Source organism: Littorina saxatilis, linkage group LG1 (genome assembly GCF_037325665.1).
Source record: "Littorina saxatilis isolate snail1 linkage group LG1, US_GU_Lsax_2.0, whole genome shotgun sequence".
Lineage (NCBI taxonomy): Eukaryota > Metazoa > Mollusca > Gastropoda > Littorinimorpha > Littorinidae > Littorina > Littorina saxatilis.
Genome location: NC_090245.1, coordinates 79347747 through 79357126, shown reverse-complemented (window position 1 = coordinate 79357126; position 9380 = coordinate 79347747). Strand labels below are relative to the sequence as shown.

The following is a 9380-nucleotide window of genomic DNA, read 5'->3' as shown; positions in this document are numbered from 1 at the left end:
TAAATGTTTTAACATAGAGGGGGGGAATCGAGACGAGGGTCGTGGTGTATATGTATGTATGTGTGTGTGTGTGTGTGTGTGTGTGTGTGTGTGTGTGTGTGTGTGTGTGTGTGTGTGTGTGTGTAGAGCGATTCAGAGTAAACTACTGGACCGATCTTCATGAAACTTTACATGAGAATTTCTGGGAATGATATCCCCAGAACTGTTTTCATGTTTTCGATAAATGTCTTTGATGACGTCATATCCGGCTTTTTGTAAAAGTTGAGGCGGCACTGTCACACCCTCATTTCTCTATGAAACTGATTGACATTTTGGCCAAGCAATCTTCGACAAAGGCCGGACTTTGGTATTGCATTTCAGCTTGGAGGCTTAAAAAGTAATTAATGAGTTTGGTCATTAAAAATCAGAAAATTGTAATTAATTTTGTTTTTTATAAAACGATCAAAAAACAATTTCATCTTATTCTTCGTCATGTTCTGATTCCAAAAACATATAAATATGTTTCATTCGGATTAAAAACAAGCTCTGATAATTAAACATATGGAAATTATGATTAAAATTAAATTTCCGAAATCGATTTAAAAACATTCTTATCTTATTCCTGGTCGGTTCCTGATTCAAAAAACATATAGATATTATATGTTTGGATTAATATAAAAGCGTGCTATCCTGCTCAGCGCAACCACTACCGTGCTATTCTGACATGTCAATTTCACTGCCTTTGCCACGAGCGGGGGTCTGACGAAACTACGAGTATACGGTCTTGGTGAAAAAATGCAGTGCGTTCGTTATGCGAGTTCGACAGCTTGACTAAATGTTGTATTTTCGCCTTACGCGACTTGTTTTAATTATGCATTGTCCTTGAAAAAGCGATCTAGTGATTACGGTGACATGATATTTTTAATTAATAAAGAGAAGAGAAACTAGGTATACTTCTTCCTTTTCTTCGTTCATGGGCTGAAACTCAAACGTTCGCACATGTGTTTTGCACGAGTGGGTTTTTACGTGCATGACCGTTTTTACCCCGTTAATATGGCAGCCATAGGCCTCTTTCGGGGGAAACATGCTGGGTATTTTTGTGTTTCTATAACCCACCAAACGCTGACATGGATTACAGGATTTTTTGCGTGCGCAATTGGTCTTGTGCTTGCGTGTACACACGAAAGGGGATGAGGCACTAGCAGGTCTGCACATCAGTTGGCCGGGGAGATCGAAACAATCTCCACCCTTAACCCAGCAGGCGCGGCCGGGATTCGAACCCGCGACCTTCCGCATAGGAGGCCGATGTCTTAACCATTGGGACACTGCATGCCCCCGTCCTCATAAGAGTAGACGATGTTCGGTTCTAACTCTGTTAAATTTGTATGGGCACATGTAGTTGAACAGTTGCTTTCCCTTGTTCCGATGGAAAAACGGAAGCCTACAATGTCGCGTGTAGCTCGCCTCAGTGTTTGTATAAAAAAGTAAAGAAAACCTGGGGAAAACAATTCTTCCACAGCCCATAGAAACGACAGAATTTTTTCTCTCGGAATTGGTGTATTGAACATTGCGTGTGTTTTCCCAGTATTATGCTTCAAGCGGGCTTTGAATAACAAATGGAAGATATCGATATCTTGAAGGAGACGAACAAGGAGTAAAAATAGTTATTACGAGACAACAACCATGCAACACAAAAACCACCCTTGGCATCACAAATGACATTCTATCCCAATCACTATCCTACCACTGATCCTCCAGTTGTGGTCTCACACATAACCTTTTTTTAACTGGGCGATCGCAGTTAGGATACCAATCCAAATAACCGTTACAGTTATGCTGGGCCAATTATACTTTGTCAATGCAATTACAAAAGTGATGATCAGCAATTCGCTCTACTATGCCAAGGGAGGTAAGTTGAAGACACAAGAGGTATGAACAGTTCAATTCACATTTATTCATGTTTTTCCACATGTTGCAATCTTTGTATTATACATATTTGGCATATGAATGGGCACGGATAGGTAGCAGATAGACATGGTTAAAGTGAACACTATTAGCAACCCCTTCCCCCCCAGTTAGCTGGCCCCAGATTGACTGACCAGCAACAGGTCTTTCTGACCATCCTAGCACTACCTCAGCTAGCATGTGGGTGATGTAAACCAACCCAGTGCTTTCTTTAGGCATACATGCTGCTGCTTTTGTAAGTGCGCTGCTCCCAGCTCCTCACAGAGGAATTCTAGGCTTTCAGGCTATCTGGAGGTGACAGGACCCCGAACCGCACCACATCCCGTGGCTTGTTAGGGCTCACACTGGGGTCCTGCAGTACAGCTACGAAAAGCTCTAAAAAGGTTACATTTTCACTAGAAATTACATGTTTTAAAACTTTAACAAACTGAAATAGACAGACATGTAAAGTGTTCCCCTTTTCCATGCCTATCTTCCGCCATTCGTGCCGAGCAGACAACATACACACACGCGCGCACGCAAAAAACATGATGATACGCTAAAGGACGACAAATTATACATTTCTACAACACGTGTTAAAGCAATTAAGTAAATATTACCACCAAGACAAGACAAAGGGGATGGTGGGTGGGCTTTTTCATTCAAACTATGCATATTTATCCAAATGAGTGTTAAACTAAGTACGCGACTATTACACATTACTACATGACAAAGGGGATGGAGGGTGGGCTTTTTCCTTGTAGCAAATTCGTTTAGCGTTGTTCTCTGTGTAGACTCAGGATCCGAAGAGGCTAAAGCTAGACTCTTCCCACGTGACACTGAGTCTGCATACAACTGAACCGTTTAGGGATAAGTGTGTTCTTTAGCCTCCATCGAATGTTAGGCTAAAAGATGGTTGTAGCTCGTCATAAAATCATTTATGGCAGAAGCCGAAATGTATTTATTACGAGACAACAACCATGCAACACAAAAACCACCCTTGGCATCACAAATGACATTCTATCCCAATCACTATCCTACCACTGATCCTCCAGTTGTGGTCTCACACATAACCTTTTTTCAACTGGGCGATCGCAGTTAGGATACCAATCCAAATAACCGTTACAGTTATGCTGGGCCAATTATACTTTGTCAATGCAATTACAAAAGTGATGATCAGCAATTCGCTCTACTATGCCAAGGGAGGTAAGTTGAAGACACAAGAGGTATGAACAGTTCAATTCACATTTATTCATGTTTTTCCACATGTTGCAATCTTTGTATTATACATATTTGGCATATGAATGGGCACGGATAGGTAGCAGATAGACATGGTTAAAGTGAACACTATTAGCAACCCCTTCCCCCCCAGTTAGCTGGCCCCAGATTGACTGACCAGCAACAGGTCTTTCTGACCATCCTAGCACTACCTCAGCTAGCATGTGGGTGATGTAAACCAACCCAGTGCTTTCTTTAGGCATACATGCTGCTGCTTTTGTAAGTGCGCTGCTCCCAGCTCCTCACAGAGGAATTCTAGGCTTTCAGGCTATCTGGAGGTGACAGGACCCCGAACCGCACCACATCCCGTGGCTTGTTAGGGCTCACACTGGGGTCCTGCAGTACAGCTACGAAAAGCTCTAAAAAGGTTACATTTTCACTAGAAATTACATGTTTTAAAACTTTAACAAACTGAAATAGACAGACATGTAAAGTGTTCCCCTTTTCCATGCCTATCTTCCGCCACCAAACAGCTATTCTATAGATGTTTTTCGCCAATCCGTACCCATTCCAGCCCCCTTTTAGCCTAAAATCATAGCTGTTAATTGCAGTTCAAAGTCAGCTTTGAACTGGTCCAGCCCCTTGGTGCTCAAATGCACCCCATCTTCGGCAAGGTAGCTGTGGTCAAAATTTGGGTGGTAAACAATCCGTCCCTTTTCTTTCTCTTGCATAATGCGGCCTCTCGCCTTTCGGTTTAATTTTTTTTTTTTTTTTTTTTTTTTGTTGGTTTTTTTTGTTTTTTTTTTTTGTTGCGGGAATTTTCTTCCCCGTTGGAAAAGCTTTCATGTCTCCACGAATTTCGCGGGAGCATGTCCGACCAGACAACGGTCGCCTTCGGGCAAAAAGCCCTAACAAAGCATACCAGTTCATCGAGTTCCTCACGCCAGTGCTTCTGGTCAACCCGGCACACGTCGTTCCCTCCGACATGGAGTACCACATAGCTCGGTGAGGGGGCGTCCTCCAGTGCTTCAATCAGCTTGGCCCGAGCCCGGGGAAACCCAAGGCCGGACTTCCCAGCCCACACCACCGGCAGCGGTAGCTGAAGCCCAGTGCCTTTTGTACTGCAGAACTGCTGCAGCCTGACCACCAGACTTGATCCCAGGATAAGGACTCCTGGAACTACGATAGAGAAGGTGGATTAGGACTAAAACATGAACTCATTTCTATGTATACATGTACCTTTTGTCGTCACTACTTGGAGGTGACCACCTTCCAAAGCAGTAACTCTGAAATATTAAAGAAAAACACAAAGTAAAAAACAAACGCTGCAGCGGTGTGAACCAGCCTCATACAAAACACACAAAATCTTTTGGCGGTGAAAACCTGGCCACTATTCTAAAGCCGAAATGTGTTTATGACAATACCAACAACCATGCAACACAAATATCCCCCCTCATACTAAGGGGGGATAATAAATAAAAACACAAGGCTTATGATCAGATAAGCATGGTTAGGGGGGTAACTGCTTTATCATGAAATTCAACCCCTCCTTAGGGGGGAAACTGCTTAATCATGAAATTGAATCCCTCCAAAAGCTGGCCCATGTTAGCTGGCAACAACGTGTCTGAGCTCCCGCTGCAAACCTTCATTTACCCCTGAGTCAGCATGGTCGGGGTGTGAAACCATTACCATGTGCTTGCTTTACGGCACCCATGCTGCTGTTTTGCGGGGCTTTGCTACCAGCCCCAGGCTTCAGTCTTCTGGAGGGAGCAGGATCCAGAACCGGCCACGGGGTAGACAACCCCCCGTGGTTACGCTAGCCACATCCCGTGGTTCGCTTGGGCTCACATTGTGGACCCTGCCTAAGTCAAGTAAAATTCACCAAAATACAACAGAATGCAGTGTCCCCCTTTACCATGCTTATCTCCCGCCACATACAGCTATGCAATAGATGTTCCGCCAATCCTTAACACCAATTCAATCCTTGAGTCTCTGAAAAGTGATAGGTTTCCTTTGATCCTGTCGTCTATCCAGCTTAGCCATGCCCTGCAATAACTTCTTCACAGGAAATGCTCTGTGGGGTCATCCCATCCATTCAGCTTGTGTTTTGCACCAATCCCAGCCAAATAGGTGCGAGCCGTTGTATGGGCCCTTCCCGTTAGTGAGAGATGGGCAGCAAAATGAATAACATGCTGTGACGGTACAGGCCATTCATATGAGTGCCATTCATAGCTGCTGTGGTGGCTGCCCCGATGCGGAATGAGTGGGAGGTGAATCTGTTCGCCTCCCAGCCCAGTGCTTTCGCCCCACTTTTCAGAATGGCCTGGAACTGGTAGCGGCTTAGAGGCGCGCCATCAAAATGCTTGAAGAGCAGCCCTGACCCGCTGGGTCTGACTTGTAGATAAGCCTGCATGGCCAATACTGGGCAGGCTTCCGGATGCCTCTCTGCGACGCTCTACTTTGTCTGCGGCAATGGGCAATAGGGGCTCCTAAATCGCAAAAAGTTGATAGCATACTGTCCAACCTTGCTTGAGCTTGCTCCTCGAAGCACCACCCCCACGAAATTCATCCAAGTAGTGGATTACATCACAGGAGAAGTTAGCTTGTTTCATGCACCACTCTAGAAAGGTACTAAATTTCTCAAAAAGGGGGGGGCACGAGCTAGAACATCCAAATGGCAGTGCCTTGTCAACAAAGAACATGCCTTCGACCAACATGCCCATCAATCCAAAATCTAAAGGGTGTAAAGGAAGGAGTCTGAATGCAGACTTGATATCCATTCATACATGTTACTGCATCAAAAGTTGTGTATTGTACGGCGCATAGCTTAGCTGATATACCACCGTTAACCGAACTATCCTCATGAGGTTATGAAAGATCAAATATCAGTCTGTGTTCTCCTGGTGTAAACTTCCACCAACCCCACCGGGGAGACAATCAAGTCTTTCATGCTTTCTTTCTCCCTGATATGGTATCCTAAAACCCTGGCTAAAATCCTTCCCTAAGAACCTGAGCATCAGCTTGATTGGGGTACTGTTCTAATGTATGAACTAACTTCACCAGGCAGATGGGCGAGGTGGCTAAGCCATCTAAGCCCTGGCTTGGAGGGGTGTCAACCGCCTCGCAGCTACTTTTGTCCGTTACCAAAGTGAAAGGGCTGCCCAGAGCCTGATTCTCCCTTTTCAGCGCTTTGCCCCTGCTGACTTGCTACAACCAGCTCTAAAATGTTCTATTACGCCCACATAATGCCTCATATAAACTTCGCATCGACACTTTGGGATAACTGCAGTGATGTTCATTTAAAGAGACTCAATTCCCTGCATCGCCGAGCTGCAAAACTTATTCTGCATGGTTTGAATAGGTCCACGGATGATAAACTAAAGCTCTTGAATTTCCTCCCCTTGAAAGATCAGTTGACGTTAAACGAGACTGTGTTCATGTATAAAATTCTAAATGACTGTCCTAAATATTTGCAATCACATTTCAAACATGCCTAAAGGGGTATGGGTCCCAAAAATTCGTCCCTCCTATACCTCGCATAGACCTCTACAAATCGAGCTTAGCCTTCTCGGGAGCGTTTCTCTGGAACTCCTTCCCCCAACAGATAAGAAATGCAACTTCAGTGAAAATGTTTAAGAGACAGTCACGTTCACACATCATTCGTGAATGAAATGTCTTGTTCGATTGTTATTTTGTTAAACATTTTGCACTAGTGTTGACGGATGTGTAGCTGATCGGAGCAACTTTATTCCCAATGAAAGGTATAACTATGTCAATGTAATTTTGTGTTCTCCTTATGTAATTCCTTAAATGCACATTGTGTTGCATTCCATACAATGTATTTCTGTATTTTATATGATTGAATTCATATTTGTAATGTGCGTCTGTCTTTATATAAATAAATAAATCCCTGCGCCTTGAATATGTGCGCAATATAAATTGCATAAAATAAGAATTAAAAATTAAAATAAATCCCTGCGCTTAGAACTGTACCCACGGAATACGCGCGATATAAGCCTCATATTGATTGATTGATATGTGTTGTATAAAGGACAGGTTGGAAGAATAGGCTTTGCCTAAAACCTTTATCCTTTTGTAATAAAGTTCTGAGCCTGAGTCTAACGCCCTAATCCTGGCTTCAAAATCTTGTCTAGCCTGATTGGCCGCCACCTCTAGGGATTTTAACCTGTTAACGAAGCCCGCATCAGTACCTTGCTGTTGTTGAGGTTCTTGTCTGCTGGCGTGCTCCGCCTCTTCAAACCAGGCCCCCTGGCTGTCACTGTCACTGCTGGGCACGTGGGAAGACGCAGCTGCGGTCCCTGTCCGGCGCTGTATTTTGTTCTCAGCCTCCCTCGGCCTAGGCAGCTCCTCCTGTGGCCTTGTCGGTCTCTTCCCCTGGGTTGCTCTAGGAGGTCGGCCTCCCGAACATGTTGTTACCTGATCAACTAAGTAACTGTTACACAATTAGTATATTATTATTAACATTGTTATCAGTTGTTGCCCTGCATACTCGGCTTGCTTGTTATTCCTGCTGTTGGGTGAACTTCTAATTTTTGTTAGTGCTACTGCTACGCCACTAGTATTGCTAACATTTGCACTCCAAAGCTAGTGATTCAACACCAAATAAACAAAGGGAAGTAATCGCTCTTTATGCATGCATACGCATGTGTTATGGGGTAAGCGAGAGTAACGGAACCTTATCCCGGCACCTGAGAGAATCACAAGCATTGAAATGAACAAGCTACTTTCATCCTCAATGAATTTTCGATGGAATTAATTACTTCCGAATTTCTCGTTCGAACTTGGGCAGGTAAGCTTGTTAGCTTTTGGGGTGAAACTCGCCACTCTAAAAGCAACCCGATTCCACTGCTTGTTCAAAGTAGGTCGCATGACTCATCACGCGCGTGCACAGTGTAAACTCATGCTGCTGGAAGCTTACTGCTATTTTTAGCTCGTTACGACATTCACTGATTCAGGAGGAATAAGTTCGAAAACGTTGCCCGACGGCAGCACTGTCCCCAACTAAAGGTAGCAGATTAAAGAGTTCCTCTAGTGTAGCGATAGGCGATATCCTCCAGCGCAAAATCCCTTCCAGCGCTGTGGCTGTTAATTGTTAGTGCCAGCCCCCGTTCTGCCATCCCGGGAACAAAGGAAACCGGTCTTCTGTCGACCCACGCTTCCGATCGATTAAGTTAAAGTCATTAATCTACTGACAAAATTCACGATTCTTTCACCTAATAAACTTAAGACTACTAAAGATAAAAGAGAGTAAAATTGAAACCCTGATCGTCGCTTGCGGGTGCTTGGTCGTCTTTTTTCTTTTTCCTTGTAGCAAATTCGTTTAGCGTTGTTTTCTGTGTAGACTCAGGATCCGAAGAGGCTAAAGCTAGACTCTTCCCACGTGACACTGAGTCTGCATACAACTGAACCGTTTAGGGATAAGTGTGTTCTTTAGCCTCCATCGAATGTTAGGCTAAAAGATGGTTGTAGCTCGTCATAAAATCATTTATGGCAGAAGCCGAAATGTATTTAATACATGTTTAATCCACGTCTTGTTTCCACCTTTGCTAAATTTATTTGCGAGTACAAAGCGTATGACAGCAACAAGACAGTCTTTTATTTTGTGAATTTATGTATGTCGAAGGCACTGACTCGACGGAGATAAACACAAGCTTAAAGTGCGCAGGAAAGACTACTGATCAACGTGGCAGCCGGAGCGCGCCACTCTCTTGAAATGCACACTAGCGTGAATAATGTTTACGCGTCGCCTAGATACGGTCACAACGACTTTGATGCTATTCTGTTCCTCCCTTCCCCACCACCCTGTGGGTGCATATACACAAAGTTTGTACACTATATAATTATATTTGTACAATGGCACTTTCTATGTTGCTGGTCCCGTTGTTTTTTGTGTGTTGTTTCATGCTCCGTTTTTCAAAATGAATGATCTGCATTATGCTGTTCTGGTTGTCATTTCAGTTAAGATGTACGAGGCAACCTACCTAAGAAGTTTAATCGATGTAGACGATGTGTAAGGATAATTATGCCGCCAAAAGGGATCAGAAACACACTAAGTTTTATTTTTTATTTGTAATTTTTTTTTAACTTCGAACGGTAGTCAATTATGGCAGTAAACCGCGAACACGGAACAATGTAAAGACTAACCAAACCAAGCAAGCGATATGGAGCATACGTGTGGCAAAGGATTAATATTATTATGATTCGCCTGTGGTCTTTTG

The 9380-nt window shown here is 43.8% G+C and overlaps 1 long non-coding RNA gene across 1 annotated transcript; it reads right to left on the bottom strand.

The window, feature by feature from the left end:
• Positions 1-3688: 3688 nt before the first annotated feature.
• On the bottom strand, positions 3689-8674 carry LOC138980762 (uncharacterized). The gene is made up of 2 exons (XR_011460438.1): positions 7353-8674; positions 3689-4320 (listed from the first exon to the last, which is right to left on the bottom strand). It is a non-coding gene; the product is annotated as an uncharacterized lncRNA (long non-coding RNA).
• Between the last annotated feature and the right edge of the window lie 706 nt (positions 8675-9380).